Below are 16547 nucleotides of genomic sequence, written 5' to 3'. Positions count from 1 at the left end.
CTCCAGAAAGGTCTTGAGGTATTCACAATGCCATTAGCAAAGGTTTCTCACATGAAATCAGGGTGGGCCCTCTTGAGAGCATATGCAAAAATGTAATAAAATTTAAGAGCTACTTATAAGTTCAACTCAACTCCTTTGCACTTAACGAAAAATGTGTTGGGCCTTATTGAGTGTTCATGTGGCATCATCCATCTCCATGAAACCAAGCTCAAGCCTTCACGGCTGGCTCAGTTCCATAAGCCATAGTTGTTCCTATGAGGGTTCGGAATGCTACTCCTAGACAACACCCTGTGGAGCCCTGCATACGTCCGCGTCCTCAACTTCTCCCACCTGGTGTCATCTCCACGAAGACAGGGCCCACAATAGCCTGGTCCACTGACATCCAGCTATTCAGGCCTGAATTCCAAATTTAAATGAAATCTTACTTGGAAGCACAAGTGGATGAAATAGAGCAAAACAAGGTATTATGAGAGGGTCAGATCCTGTATTCGTTTCCTATTGCTGATGTAAAAAATCACCACAGGGGTGTAGTGTAATTCCATAGAAGGGTGCTTGCCTAGTACATGCAAGAGCTGGGTTCAGTTCCCACCACTGCAAAAAGTAAAAAAGAGGGAAAAAAGAAAATAGTGATTTAAAAAACCACTAATTTATAATCTCACAGCTCTGTAGGTTAGAAGTCCAGCACAAGTCTCACTGGGCTCAAATGAAGATGTCAGCAGGGATATAGAGTTGTGCTTCTTCCTGGAAGCCCTAGGGAAGAATCCATTTCCTTGTCTTTCTTAGCTTCTTGAAACTATTTACATTCCTTGGCTTGTGATCCCTTTTTTTTTTTTTCATTTCCAAAGTGCTCCCTCTTGTGCTTCTCCTTCTTCTTTGAACCCTTGTGAACAGATGGGGCCACCTCATCCAGGTTAGTCTCCCCATATTAAGATCATCTGATTAGCACCCTGAATTCCCTCTTTACCATATCACTGAACATATTCACAGGTTCCAGGGAGTATGGTGTGTGCATCTTGTGGGAGAAAGCTATTATTCTGCCTACAACAAGGTGTAATCCACACCAGCCCCGGGGGCTCTGCAGTGCACAAATTTATAAAGCAACTAGAATTGTGTACCTAGCCTATACATAGATCTAAACTAGTTCTCCTGCGCACCTGTCTCGGCAAGATTTGGCTACCGGATATCTCCTCGTATCTCACCTCCTCTTTGAAGGGATATAGGAAAGAATGGGCAGAGTAACCTGTATGGAACTGGAGTAGAGATTCATGATGAACTGTAAACTTCAGGGAATAAAGTCAATAGAAGAAAGCATATTTCAGGTCTTCTCCACCTCTGATATTTCCTTCCATTCAAGCTAAGAGCTGTCTGAAGACAGCATCTATATTGTGTTCATTTCTGGATTTCCTTCATTTAGTTTCTTTGCCCATGGAGCATGCTCACTTAAGGCCAAGAAAGGCTAGACCTATCAAAAAATTAACAACTTGGGGGGCAGCCCTCAACTAGTGACAGAAAAGATTCAGTGAGTACACACCTCAGCCTGTGTGCCTTCCAGCTGGAAAATTCTAGGGCATGTTCCACCCAGTCAGCCAAGTGATCCCCATTCAGTTGCGCCCCACAGCAGTCATCTTCCAACGGAGTGACCAACTTGTCCCAGTTTGCCTGGGACTTTCCCCCCGTCAGCACTGGAGGTCCTGCAACCCAAGGAACCTCTCAGGCCCTGGAAAACAGGATGGTCCTCTTAAACATAATCTACTCACTAACACAGCTTTCTTCCTTCCCTTCTCCATCTCATTTGCCCATCCACCCCTGGTACTACTTCTAAATAAAATACTTGCACCCAAATCATTACCTCAAGGTTTGTTTCTGGGAGCAACCAAAGTATGAGATCCACTTTGTGCCTAAACGGCAAGGCTAGGTCATCTAGCCACACATGTTTTTCACACTGAAACTCCAGGTGGCCTTTCTCATAACCTCTGATGTAAACTGTTTCCCAACGGGGGGACACACAGGCCCTAAGAATAGCTGGTATCTACGACTGGGCCCTCTGTCAGTATGTAGATTCTGGGATGAGACTTTTCTTTCCCAACCCCCATCACATGGAAAGAAAAGGCACATATTATCAGAGAAAATCTTCCCATAAAGATGAAGCAGGTTTAATCCTCTCTCGCCCTTCTCCTTCTCGCCCTAGCCCTGCCCTGCCCTTTTCCAGATGTTCCCATTTAGTCATGGTGGGAGCTGAGCAGCGGATGAACAGCATGACTTTGCCTGAACACCCTTCACAATCGATTGAGCTGTGGCAGCTGGGCTTGCCCCAGATGGGGAGAGCTCTATGCAGACGGTAATTATGCATGGGAAACCAGAGAGCCTTGGGGACAAGACAGCAATGGCCAGAGCCTCTGTGATTTTCACTCAACTTCAATTAGCAGCCCTGAAAATTAGGAAGAGCTCTCTGAGCTTTGACATGCCTCCCACAGACACTAGTTCAGCCTCACCTGGGGAGAAAAGCGCCCCAGGGGTGGGAGGCAGCACTAGCAGTGGACATCTGGACACCCCTAATGAGGCCAGCCCAGGATGGGAGCTCAGCTAATTGCTCAAATCAGCCGTGATGTCTGGCTTCCAGCTGCCATGTCTGGCAGCACCATTTGGATGTCTTGAGTTTACTGTAAGGTTGGGACTGAGAGACCCTTCAGAGTGGAGAATGTCAGCTGGGGCTCATGCTGAAGCAATTAAGGAGACATTTGTTGCAGGTGAAGAATGGTGAGATAGTAAAATAAAAATATCACAGCTTGCTGTCATCTTACCAGGAAATCCATAGTCCCCAGCCAAGGCAGACCGTTCCAGGAATACTGCTCATGTGGTATGCAGTTGCAGAACTATAGGAAGGCTCAAAAATGTCCTGCATCCTGCTTTAGGAGCCTGGATTCTCAAGGTACAGATTAACAGGTCATTGTCCCTCCTTGAATTCCTAAAACACAAAAAGACTCTATTTACACACCCTATACCTAGACCCTGTTTACTCTAAACTAATGTAATCTTCAGAGCTCTCCACTAATACAGGAAGTGTCAAAACCCTAGTAGGGGTCCTAGATAGACTGTACTTGAAAAAGTTATAAAAGAAAAAATATTTTAATGTTAACCAGTTAAGGCTACTGTCTCTTTTCACTCTGACTTCCCCACAATAACCTATTGTCAGATGGTGTTGGTACTGGAGGGATTTAGCCAAAAGAGAATTGAATCCAGGGTACATCTAGTTTTGTGCTAATGGGATATATTTACATGATTCAGTTTCTTCTATTTATAGCTCTCAGTATCCTACTGTAGGAATGACTTCCAGAAATAGTCCTCCTACCCACTGTACTGACTGATCCACTGTCACAGGAGAAAGGCGCCAGGCCAGAGGGCTTATTATGACATAAATGCATCCTGCGATACCAGAATTCAAGTATCTGCATCATGCAGAAGAACCAAGTTTTGAAATAAAAGGAGCCATACATTAGTATGTGGGAAATTATTCAGTCACAGAAATATAGAATTGTAAGTGAAGGATATAGCCCTCATCAATACTTAAAAACAAATTAAATATTCTCTCACCAGAAATATACTTTCTAACTCAATATGTATAATTATAAATGCACTATACAATGCTATTCATTTTCATAAAATCAAAAGAAATTATTCTGACATAAACAAATGAATTGTAACAAGAAACCTTATGACCAAGGCAGAAACAGTAATTCATTAAAAGAGATACTTTTTAAATAGAAATAATGAATAGGATCTTAAGATTGTTTGATGGTTCAATATTAAAAGAGAAGAAAGGTATATAATCAGGGGAAAGAGCTTAATCTCGCATTGGTTCTGCTGGCACCAAAAATAGCAAAGCTCATGATACACCACTACAAGGTCATGAAAGGCAATTTATTAACAGGTGCAATCAATTCAAGAGATATTTAAAATTACTCAACAACAACAAAAATAAACAACTTGATTAAAAGATGGGCAAAGGACTTAAATGGACATTTCTCTAAAGAAAATGTACAAGTGACCAATAAGTACACAAAAAGATGCCAATATCACTAGTCATTAGGGAAATAGAAATCAAAACAGCAATGAGATACCACTTCATACCTCTTAGAATGGCTATTATCAGAAGGAAGGAAGGGAGGGAGGGATGGAGGAAACAATTGTTGGCAATAATGTGGAGAAACTGGAGGCCCTGTGCACTGCTGGGAATGTAAAAAAGTGCTGCCACATGAAGAAAGTATAATGATTTCTCAAAAATATAATAAAACTACCACATTATTCAGCAACTCCACTTCTGAGTATATGCCTAAAAGAATGGGAAGCAGAGTCTCAAAGTGATACTCATACACCATGTTCATAGAAATATTACCACAACCAAAAGGTGGAAGCACCTAAATGTCCATCAGTAGATGAATGGATAAAGACAATGTTGTGTATGTATTCAGTGGAATACTGCCCATTATTTTGAAGTGAAAGAACACTGACATATGCTACAATATGGACAAATCTTGATGATATCAAGCTAAATGAAATAAGCCAGTCACAAGAAGAGAGGATTGGGCACTTGCACTTATATGAGCTACCTAGGTTACTCAAGTTCATGGGGACCTAAAGTAGAATGGTGGTTACCAGAGGGAGAAGCAGTTCTTTAGTGGGTGTAGAGTTTTCAGCTTTATAAAATGAAAAGAGTTTTAGAGACTGATTGAACATCAATGTGAATGTAGTTAGTGTCACTAAGCTATGCAAAAACTGGTTAAATTATATGTTATCATAATTATTGATATATAATTAATTATATATTATAAGTATATATAATTATATATTAATTAATACTTGTTTCACTAAAATGTAAAAAATCTTAATCTCTGTGAAAACCTTGAAATGCCTTAACTCTCACAGCTAGTGTAAGAGAAAAGCAATTTCCAAGTTTAAAATTTGACAACCCCAATAATTCATGTCATTGCCAATTATAAGTGATAAAATTCATAATAAAACATAATTTTAAAAAGTTATTTTCAATAATTTAAAAAGATAAATTTCCATCAACATATAGAAAAGACTGATTTAGCCTTGTTCTCATTATAGAAAATATTACCAAACTATTGACATATAAAAAAGCAGCCAGGCATGCTGGCACATGCCTGTAACCCCAGCATTTGGGTGGCTTAGGTAGGAGGATTACCATGAATTCAAGGCCAGCCAAGCTATATAGTGAGTTCAAGGCCATCCTGAACTACATAGCAAGACAAACAGACAAAATAGCATAAAAAAAAAATGGATAGCCAATTTTTTTAAAAGTTAGAGCAGAGGTGGTCTATTAACAAAAAACAAAAATATATATCTTATTTTTCTGGATCCTAGGATGCTTGTGGTATACTGTAAGCAATTTTAAATTTGCTTATTTGACTTTGCACTTTAACATAAACGCTCACTTTTATGGACTGTTATATTCTTCTTCTTACAGAAGACCAACAGTTGTATAAGCATAAGGCTCCCCAGAACGTGAATATGTCGTCCCTCAACAAAGCAGCACTCTTGGGGATACTTGCGCTTTGGTCTGTATCTTTCCTAATAGGAATTAGGCCAAAGGAACCACATGGCTATGAAACTCTACCTGGATGGCCTTGAATTCAGAACCTTGGCCTCAGTTTCTCTATCCTAAAATGGGAAAAAATTGCTTGAAATTCCTGCTTCCTACAAGTGAGACTGTGATGCACAGGAAATCATCATGAAACCAAAACTACACTAAAAACCTTGTATCATAGAGGGAAAAAAAAAGCCAATTTAAAATGAAGAGTCCACTCGGTTGTGTTTTCAAGACACCTTGTCCCATTGAACAGTGCGCTTCTGGCTGACAGTGGAGGTTTGCATGAGAAAGCAAAGACCAAAGGACAATGGCTCAGTAGAAGGATAATATGAAGGGAGCCTGGACTACTTGATCCATTAGGTAAGAAGACACCCATTTGAGATCTGCTGGGCAGGAAGGAGAGAACACTTAGGGGTTCTCGGGGTCTACTGGTCTGGAGAGTGGTAAGGAGAAAATGAACTGACTGCAGCTTCTCTCCTAGAACTTTCTCCACTTGCAAGCGAAAAGCAGTAGCTGTGGACAACAGACTCAAGTTTAAGTGCCGTATGGGACAACGGCCCTTAGGACATGAAAGGAAAAAATAGAATGAAATTCACTCATCAAGACTTTAGTAGGTTGGCAAGAAAAGATAAGCACAAAAGTTGATTTAAGAATGATTTGAAGATTTCAGGCTCAGACAACTAGATTTCAAGCTAGTTGAAATTTATTAATTGCCATAAGAAACGTTAGAGGAGAAGCAAGGTGAAGGGCAAGGAAACATCAAGTTCCTTTTCACCTAAGCAGAAGTTAACAAAATTTAAGACATCCAGATAGAGATGTCAAATAGACTCTTCGTTAATAAGACTGGAGCTCACAGAAAAGACCTGGTCTCAAATTATAAATTTGGTAATTGCCAGGGATAGAGCTCAATGGCATAGTGCCTGCCTGGCAAGCGCATGGTCCTGAATCTTATTCCCAGTACCACACACACACACACAAAGATATGCCATGCATAAATTTGGTAATCAGCAGAATAATGGTGATATTTAAATCCACAAGAACAGATTAGATTATCTGGACCAAGGAAGGAAAGGGAAAGAAGAAGAAATGAGGTCTAAAAATGTTCAAGCATTTAGATAACAGGTGAAGAAGCTCACTGAGCGCAAAGAGCAGGAGACAAGAGAACCTGGAGAGAGCCATCTTGGAATACAGGAGAAGAAAATGACCTGAGAGGAGGAAGAAGAGGAATAGGAGAAAGAGGAGGTGGAGGAAGAAAAGGAGGAGGAAGAGAAGGAGGAGGAAGAGAAAGAGGAACAGAGGAAGAGAAGGAGGAAGAGTAGCAAGAGGAAGAGGAGGGGAAAGAACAAAAGGAGGAGGAGGAGGAAGAGGAGGAGGAGGAGGAAGAGGAGGAGGAGGAGGAGGGATTAGGGATGTGCTGGGCCTGGGAGAAAAGTAATACCCAAGTAAATACCCAAAAAAAGTAATACCCAAAAAAAGTAATTACCCAAGGATAACCTTGGGTAACTTTGTGTCCTGATGCTGCGCTTGAGTATAATTTTTTAAATTATCATTTTCCTTGCTTTCTTTCTACCGAGCTTTATTTCTTTTATCTTACCTCACCAGAGTGATAGGCCCTGCTACAGGGGTCCTCAGGGAGACCAGAGGCTAGTAAAGTCATAGCAAAGTCAGGAGATGTGTACCTTAGAGCAGCTCTTATTAGCAGTGCAGAGAACTGGGAAGCCTCATCACTAAATTCAATATTCATTATAAGCTGGACTCAGGCACAGACAGTCCATTCAGATCATTGATTAGAGCAGTAAGCAAAAATTCCAAGGACCAGCAACTTCCTACCTTGTCTATGGCTTTTGTTCACTTTCACATTCTCTGTGAAAAGAAGGGGATTGCAAGAAAGAGTAGCATTTCCCCAATAGAGTTTCACCACATGACAGCTCGCACCAGCTGCCACCAGCTTACTTTGGCTCAGAATCTGATTGCACACGTGTGTTCCCAACTCCATGCCCAGTGACTTCTTACTGGTTTTTTGAAATCAGCCATGGTGGAAATATTTACTAACTAATACTTCTTACCCCTAGAGAGCAAGTTAAATATGTTAAATATGTCCAGTGTACCACACTGCTGTCCGGCAAGATATTACATATGAAGTCAAAAGGGGGAAAAAGTTAAGGTCCAGTACTTTTAGGAAACACAAGGTAACTCTCTTGTAAGGTTTTTAATACAAGTTAATGTATTAAAGACACAGAGGAGTCTTTCTTTAACTTTGTTTCTTAATAATAAAGAGCTTTCTGAATTTATTTGGCCATAGAATCCCTCTTTATGGAATATCTATCATTATCATCTGGATTTCATGCTGCTTTGGACTTTCTTCTTTTGAAATAAAACTAAATGTTAGCATTGAATTAAATAGAGAAATGAGCATAATAGTTCTGCTGTTCATTCCCATGGTTATTTAGAGAGGTGTGTAGATGATGAATGTTTGCAGCCATTCTTGTGACTGTTGAAAGACATTTATTATTTATGACTTGAATTCTGGGTGGTGATTGCTGTCATTAATAATGATGGTTTAGCCCCAAGGCTGGGGAGATGGCAGGTCTGGAGTCTCTCTTGGTTAGCCTGACATTCCTGTGATACAGGAGTTGGGGCTGTAAAGCTCAGAGCACTTAGTACCAGCACAGGGAGTGCTCAATTTCAAATTCTTTCCTCATTCAAGGCAGGCGCTTGGGGGCCCAGGGCAGGGGTCTCGCTCTAACTGTGGAAACCACCACTGGCTAACGGATTGAATGGGGGAGCTCCAGGGGACCCAGTGGAACAGAACAACTGTGTTCATTAAGAGAGCCAGGAAGCGGCCATGGGGGTCTTGTCCATCCACAACTTGGCAGGACACAAAGTATTTTACCAAAATACTTCACAGCTGGAAGGAGCAGGTGCCGGCAGAGCAGAGTCTGTGCAAAACTGGAGAGAGATTAAGGCAGGAAGGAAATTAGATTTTCCCAAGTTCCAAAGGGGAGGGATGCAGTAGGAGGAGGAAAGAGGGGAGGAAGAGAGAGGGGCTGAAATTGATTTAGGACTTGAAATAAATATCCTTAACCAGCAAAGGGGCTGCTGTTCTGCATTTTCACAATTTAACAGGCAAAAGCCCCAGCGTTAACTGAACCCATGCCTTTAACAGAGAGGGAGATTATCAGTTGCTGCACAGGAAAAACTAAACCAAACAGAAAGTTTTCACATCTTTCATTGCCCTAGAAGCAAGACCTGTTGCCAGGAAAAACTCTTCATGCTTCTTACCCTCTGCTTGTTCCTCTAGTGATGGGGTTCTACTCTGGAAGACAGACAGGCTCCCAGCCCTGGTGGTGGCTCCATCCTGCAGTCTGGGGATGATGATTTGTGAATGGCAAGTTCCCTACAGGACAGAACAGAGAACTATTAAAAATCAATAAGCATCAAGGCCTTCATCCAGAGAAGGATGAAGTGGGAAGGGTCACCACATTTCCAGAAAGCTGTGGAGTCTGCCCCTAAGCTCATCAGGTTCAACCTGGAGCCATCTTTCCTCACCCTCCGTCTCTAGCCCCAACCACTTGGATTTAGTGATTTATTTATCTAAATGTGATTTTTATTAAGAAATTAAAAGTTCAACTACATTTGAGAGCACAATAAGTTGTGTTTCAAAATGCATACAGAGTCATGAAACCTGGAAACAAGACACGTGTTTACCAGAAAGCAGTATACTCAGGGATTTATGGGCTGAGAACACAGAAGAGGGGCTCTGGTTGTCCTTTCTCACCTGGACATGAGCCTCTCCAGATGGAGCACTGTAAATAATTCTGGAAGGTGGTGTATTCAAAGACAAAGGAAAATAACACTGGAAAAAAATCGTGTTATTGTTCATATTTAATCTTTAAGCATTGATTAACACTCTACAAAGTAATTGTCACATGCATTAGTGTTTCAGTCCTCGAAATAATCCCATGAGTCAGGTGGCAGTATTATCCTCATTTTCCAGTTGAAGAAACTGAGGCTCAGAGATCTAGAGGGGAGCAGGACCCAGGTCATACAGCTGGTAAGCAGATCTGTGTGACTCTAAATCTCTTGATCCTTCCCCTGGCCCTGCCCTTAATCTCCTGGAAGGGGAGAACCCAGCAATGCACTCTGCAAGGCATCCAGTGCAGACCTGTGCAGACAATTGGTTAATGAAAGATGGAGGCGCATCTGTTTTCACCGTCCCTTGGTGCTTATTTCACCATAAATAGCTATCTGCTCTGTTCCCTTATCTCTCCATACACAATGTACCTCAACCCTAAAAAACTAATCCACAGACCAGACTGCTGAATTTGCTGGGGCAGTTAGAAATGTACAAAATGCACAGTCTCCTTGACCAACCTTGGCCCCTTCCTTTCTGCCCCAAATGACCCCCTTGAGTTGGAAGACAGACAAAAATTGGTAAGGAAAATTAAGGAAAGTGTACCCAGAAAATATTGAACTGATTATTCTCCAAACAAGTCCACTGAGCACATCATATCAGATATCTTGTTCTCTCTGACTTTCATCCCCTATCCTTACGTCTTTCTCATTTCTGTCTGATCCATTTCAGTGAAGACCAAAAACTGGTTCAGTACACCGAATGGAAAAGAGGTACATTAAACCTCCTATCAAAGGCCACAGTTACGCCTTTATCCTTTACCCCTATATGTATGCTGCTTAAATCTTCCTGAATCACATCCTGTATCTGATCACTCCTTCATCTAAGGAATTTCAAGGGCTCCTCACTGATTCTAGAATTAACTCCAAATTTCTTAAAAGGTACATCACAATTCTATACCATTAGATACTATTTATGCAATGAATGTACAAATATATGAATGGATGGATGGATGGATGAATGGATGGTTGACAGCCAGAGGTAAAACTCAATTTCCTATTAGAATATTTCCTCTGCCCACTGAGGAGCAATAATTTTCTCTCTGCATCAGAAAAATGAAGACTTCATAGCCTTTTTCTGCACATTCTCTCCCACACATACACCACTGACATATAGGTCTCTACTGTTCTGTGGCTCCTAATTCAACCCATTAACCTAGAGAAACCAGGGGAAGGGTCACATCCTAAAATGTCAATAATACTACAGCACCACCTCTAAAATTTCTCAGAAATATTTCTTAAGAATATTTCTCCTTCTCAAGACTCCATTTCCTGGTTAGTGAAATTAGGGCCTTCAGAGTTGAACAGAGATAGGAGCTCAAAAGCACCCCACCCCTTGCTTGGGAATAAGCAATATTCCTCAGTTTCTTAAACATTTGCCATCTAAAAAGTACAGCTGCTGAAAGACATTTGGAAAACCCCCAATATGTGCAAACGCTGTATTCTTGAGTATTCCTAATGAATCACCACCCCTTTCCAAAGCCAAATGAAAGCTGGAAGAGTCCAAACTGGGCACTACTGAGAGGGACCAAGGTTATCCCAGCAGGTAGTCAAAGTCAACTCACTCCAGCCTATAGCCAGGACCATGTAGTGGAGGCGGGGGGACTGGGATGGGACCAAGCAACCTGGGAGACAAAGTCTTCCATTCCTTCCTCTACACGCCCTGATCCTTGATATCTCTGGACCATGGATCCATTCTCTTCCATTGTCAAATTAACTTCACATCTCCCTTTATCATTCTAAATCTTTTTAGTCATCCTAATGAAGAGCCCTGGGGACTATTTACTACTCCTTAGTGAGCAGGAATTGGGATTTGTTTATTGTGAATTCTGAATAATGCTCTATTTGCTATTACTTTTTATGAGTGCATACTCCTTCCCTGCTAATAGTTGCTTAATGAAGCAGAGAGAAAGAATAAATGATGCTACAGATTCTGCCTTGCTTGATCCCAAAGTTTCCTCTCTTCCTTTACTTGCTCCCTAAGTTCCTTGTGCCCAAAATGTCATCCACTCTTTCCCTATGATGCTTCCTCTGTGGAATAGAAGTACCCTCTATGTCAATTCTTATCCATCCTGAGCTCTAAAGCAGCCTATCCCCTGGCCCAACCCAGGGCTGCCTTAGGGGTCACATGAGCTTGACCTCATGTAGAACATCACATTGTAGAGCGAATGGAGGCTGGCTCCACGGACAGACAACAAGGCCTAGAAGTCACAGAACTGTGCTACTGTTAGAGTCTGCTGCCTGATTCTGCGTGGTCTCAGAACCTGTTCCACCCCTCCCTCTCACCAGGCCTCATTTTCCTGCTGTACAGAGGAGGAATCATCCTGTTCACAATATCAATGAAAGTTAAAAGCACCTGGGAAAAAAACTACCAGGAAATAAGAAATAAGAAAGAACATTTTGAAGAACATACAGAAGAGCTGATTAAGCGGGAAAATACTAGGTGCAAAGATTTACTCTGTAAATTTAATGCAATCATAGTTTTCAGGAAACCTGATAGGACAATTCTAAAATTGATATGGAGCAATAAGTGCATAGAGTAATTGGGAAAATACTGGATTAGAAAAAAAAGGAACTTCCATCTACCATATAAAATAATTATAACACCCTGATAATTTTATAAATATGATAGTGACTCAGGAATAAATGAGTAGAACAATGTGAGAGAATACAAAACATACCTATCATGTAGCGTGTGACAGGCGGAATAATGTCCCTCCAAAGATGGCTCCCCCTTTGTCCTAACCTGGCAACATACAAACCTGTTATTAAATGGTATATTAGTTTGCTAGGGTGCCATAATACCACAGACTGAGTGGTTTACACAGAAGTGTATTTTGTCACAGTTCTGGAAGCTTGAGGTCCAAAATTAAAGTACCAGCAGGGCTGATAACTCTGAGGCCTTTCTCACTGCTATGCAGATGCCCTCCCACTACTGCTGCTTCTCACACAGTCTCTCCCCACCGTAAAAGTGTATCCCTGGTATTTCTTTGTGTGTCCAAATATCCTTTTCTTATGAGGACATCATTCAGATTGGATTAAGCCCACTTACATTAATTCACTGAACCTTAATTAGCTCTTTAAAGGCTGTATCCCCTAATACAGTCACTTTCAAATCCTAGGGGTTAGGGCTTCAACATATGAATGGAGAGGGAACACAATTCAGTCCATAACACATGGCAAGGAAAAACAAAGATTACAGATGGAATTAACCGGCTGACCTTGAGATTGAGGTGGTGGAAATATCTAAATACAACCAGTGTAATCATAATTATGCTCATAAGTAAGAAGGGGAGCATAGGCATCTTGAGTGATTCAGTGTGAGAAAGATTTGATCTGCCATTGCTGGCTTTCAAACAGAAGGGAGCCGTGAGCCAAGGAACGTGACAGCTGCAAAAAACAGAGTGAATTCTCCACTATAGCTTCCAGAAGGAACCCAACACTTTGATTTTAGCCAAGTGAGACCATCTCAAACTCTGACCTCCAGAAATGTAAGATAATAAATCTGCAATCTTTTAAGCCACTAAGCTTTCATAATTTGTTATACAACAGTAAAAGACATATATTATGTATATGAAGTAATTAAGATATTATAAAAGTAACATTTCAAATAACAGGGAAAAGGGACATATTACTGGGAAAAGATGATTAGACCATTAGCTAGCCCTCTGGTTAAAAAAAATAAAGAAAATCAGATTTCTATGCTGTGTCATTCACAAAAATCAATTCCAGATGGATTAAAAACCTTAACAATATACATATGAAAGTATTGGAAGCAAATATAAGAGACTGTGTTTATGACTCTGGAATAGAGAAGAAGAAAGGCATATCCAAAAATTAATAAAGTTTACAATATTAAAACATAAAGCATTTGTAATTCAAGAGATACTATAAACAAAATCAAAAGACAAGCAAAAACTGGGAAAAAACATATTTGTAACATACGTATATACTTTCAATTTTTTATTTTTCTTTTTGATGTACGAATTACTTCATTAATTAAAAACCAAAAAAGAGTGGGGGAAGGTAGAAAGAATATTTTCCGGGAACAGGAGTGAAATAAAGGGGAAACCTCTCTGAAACCAAAAGCCTGGGAGAATACAAGTCTGTGTTTATTAAAGTAAAGTGCAAACTGTGTTTTCTGGGTGTATTTCCTCACTGCATCTTTCCCACATCCTCCAGCTCTTCTTCCTTGTGGACACCTGTGGAATGAGCTAAGGTCAGCCAGTGTTCACAGGAAAGGACTGCTGAAAGGCTAACCTATTTAGGGTCTGCTGAACACATGTCATAACTGGCTGATTATCTTTCCTTTACCCTCATCTTTCTGAGCTCACAAGTTCACTACACCTCTCAGCATCACTTTGCAGACAGGTGTGTCCATGGGCCTGACTTATAATCAGTGCAATGTGGACACAGGTACTATCTCTAAGCCTACCATGTGAAAACCTCACATTCCCTAGGGTCTCTCTTTTTTGCCCAGCTTATAAGTAGTCAAATCTAGAAGCCATACATCAAAGTTTCAGAGCTAGAAAATGGAAAGAATGTGAGTCTCCGAATCCTTGTCCAGAGGAGAGTCACCCAGTAACCAGACACACCTATATCACGCTTTATGAGATCTAGAAAAACTTTGCATTGCATTTGAGCTCATTTCCATTATTGAATTTGTATTTGTTTTAATAGCTAGTATTGCCTCAACTAGCCCAAAAGCCAACAACACTTCTTTTGGCAAATGTCTTGATCTGCAACCTCCTCAGCCCATCTGAGCCAATTTATTAAGCTAGTGACCTCCATTGCAAACACATATCTATTCTTGGCTTTGTGAGTACCTGGGCTGTGACTCTGCAGACTTGTTTTCTGCTTTGCCTGCTGGTTCCCAGCTAAACTCTGCCAATAGGATGCACCATAGGAAGACTGGAAGGCTGGAAAGAAAGAGAAGGCGCCTGCTCCTTCCTGCCTGTTTCCTGTTCCATTCTCCTGCTTCCTGATTCTGGCAAGATCACCAAGCCTCCTTTTGCTTTCACCCTATAATTCACCTCATTTCAGTAGCTGTCACTTTCCCCCCTACAGTACCAAACTCATTATCTTCATCTGGATACCAGCACCAACTGGCCTGCACCTCTCATCAAAGGTCCAAATTTCAGCCCTTCTAAATTTTTATATTTTAGTAATTCCAACCCATGTGTTTTGTCCACCCACTCCTAAAGGAGAAGCCTACTTTTTCAAGTAGCTGCCTTTGTGTTCCGTTTTCACATTCAGTCTATAGTTAACAATTCTTAAAGGTGAATTACCTCTCCTAGCATCTACATGAGTTATTTTGTCTCATGGCTGAGCCCTGACATGTACTAGCAGACTCCAGCTGCCTAGTATCCCTCAATTATCCGAATGGTTCCCATACTGCGGGATGAATTAGAGATGATTTTTTTTTTTCTTCCTCCATCCGGCACCTTTGCCTTCTCTACCTTTGGCCTCATCAGGACTAAAAGCAAACCACAAAACACATCTTTGCCTCCTGCTGTCATTTTACAGATCTCGCCTAGGGCTGCAAACTGGATACATAAGGGCCCACCAGAGTATGTTTCATACCCGGCATCCTCAGCGGCTTCATTTGGACAGCAGCATATTGAAATACAACCTCCACTCCAAGGACAGGCAGGAGAGCCACAGAAAGAAATTCCCTACTGTGGCTCTTTGACACTACTTCCAAATGACCGCCCTACTTAGATCCTCTTGCTGATCTCGATTCTGCTCCAGAATGAGAGAAAGAGGGCTTGCTTTGAGTTTGAGACTGGACAGTGCTTAAAGACCACATCTTGCCCTTTTTGTGTATGCCCCATCCTGAGGCACACAACTGAGGCCATAAACGTGAATGTGTATCTGAATGAGTCCTTTAAGAACACACATTTGCATCCACTCTCTTTACCTTACCTAGTGTAGTCATTCAGTAGTCAGTCTCTGGACTGGGTTGAAATGGAATTGGATTGGGAGAAGATGTCAACTATAAAGTTGCCTCTTCTGAGAAACCTCTGTTCCCCCCAGCGAGAGCTGTTTTATTCCTTCTTGAGTCTTCACTGCCTTTGGTGCTTCCATTTCGCCCTCACCGTGCCGAGTTATAATTTAACTGTTTCCTTGCCTGCTTTCCCAGTATATGAAGAACTGCCCAAATAGAAAGGCACTAGGTCTTCTTCATTTTTGTTTCTCCAGGACTAGTGTCTAGTAGGTACTCAGAGAGCAAGCAAATAAATTAATGAACAAACCTTAGCCTAAGGAAACCACCTTCTCGCCAAAGGAAATTATAGCTCTAAATACATGAACTTTTAGAGACAAATACATAAATTTAAAAAAAATGATACCTTATCGTAAAGTTTCTTGAAAGGGCATCAGTTCCATCCTTCCAGTGCAGGAGATAAACCTCCAAAGAATTCCACATCTTCGATTTAAATACTCCATGCAATCAGAAATTTGTTGTCTTGGGGCTGGGGATTTAGTTCAGTGGCAAAGCGCCTGCCTGGCAAGTGCAAGGTCGTGAGTTCGGTTCCCGGTACCAGAGGAAAACCAAAAAAAAAAAAAAAAAACAAAGAAATTTGTTGTCTTAGTAAAGCAGCCCACCACACTGTTAGACACCTTTTATTGTTAAATGTTCTTCTTTATATTCAGCTTAAACCTTCCTTCTAACAATGTCTCTGTAGACCCCAGTTATACCCTCTAAGACATCACTACAACACTCTAAATCTATCACCATGATTCTAGAAGGTGCCATGTGGTTTCTTGGCCTTTTGGCTGAGATTAGATCTAGAGGGTGCCACAGTCATGGGACATTTCAGATCTGTGATCTCTAACAAATACTGTGCACTTCTAGGAGTTCATTTTTATTTTTTTATTGCCTCTAGCTAAAACCCCCAGATATCTATCCTAGTCCATTCTGAACAGCCATAGGAAAGAAATCCAGCTCATTTCTCTATTTTTGGTCCTCACATTCAAACATCCTAACTCTCAGTTCTAATTTAAATTCCTTTTTTTTTTTTCT

General features: G+C 41.0%; 1 long non-coding RNA gene across 2 annotated transcripts in view; it reads right to left on the bottom strand.

The window, feature by feature from the left end:
• The window catches only part of LOC106149760, a 248115-nt gene extending 232100 nt beyond the window's left edge, over positions 1 to 16015 (bottom strand). For both annotated transcript variants that reach the window (XR_001236128.1, XR_001236127.1), the window contains exons 1-3: positions 15874 to 16015; positions 8894 to 9008; positions 2802 to 2965 (exon numbers count right to left, since the gene is read on the bottom strand). This is a non-coding gene — a long non-coding RNA (uncharacterized LOC106149760). The remainder of the gene's footprint in view (positions 1 to 2801; positions 2966 to 8893; positions 9009 to 15873) is intronic.
• Between the last annotated feature and the right edge of the window lie 532 nt (positions 16016 to 16547).

This window comes from Chinchilla lanigera, unplaced genomic scaffold, assembly GCF_000276665.1.
Source record: "Chinchilla lanigera isolate Chin_1 unplaced genomic scaffold, ChiLan1.0 scaffold00052, whole genome shotgun sequence".
Lineage (NCBI taxonomy): Eukaryota > Metazoa > Chordata > Mammalia > Rodentia > Chinchillidae > Chinchilla > Chinchilla lanigera.
Note: the sequence above shows the minus strand (reverse complement) of the source record. Positions and strands in the feature narration are given on the sequence as shown.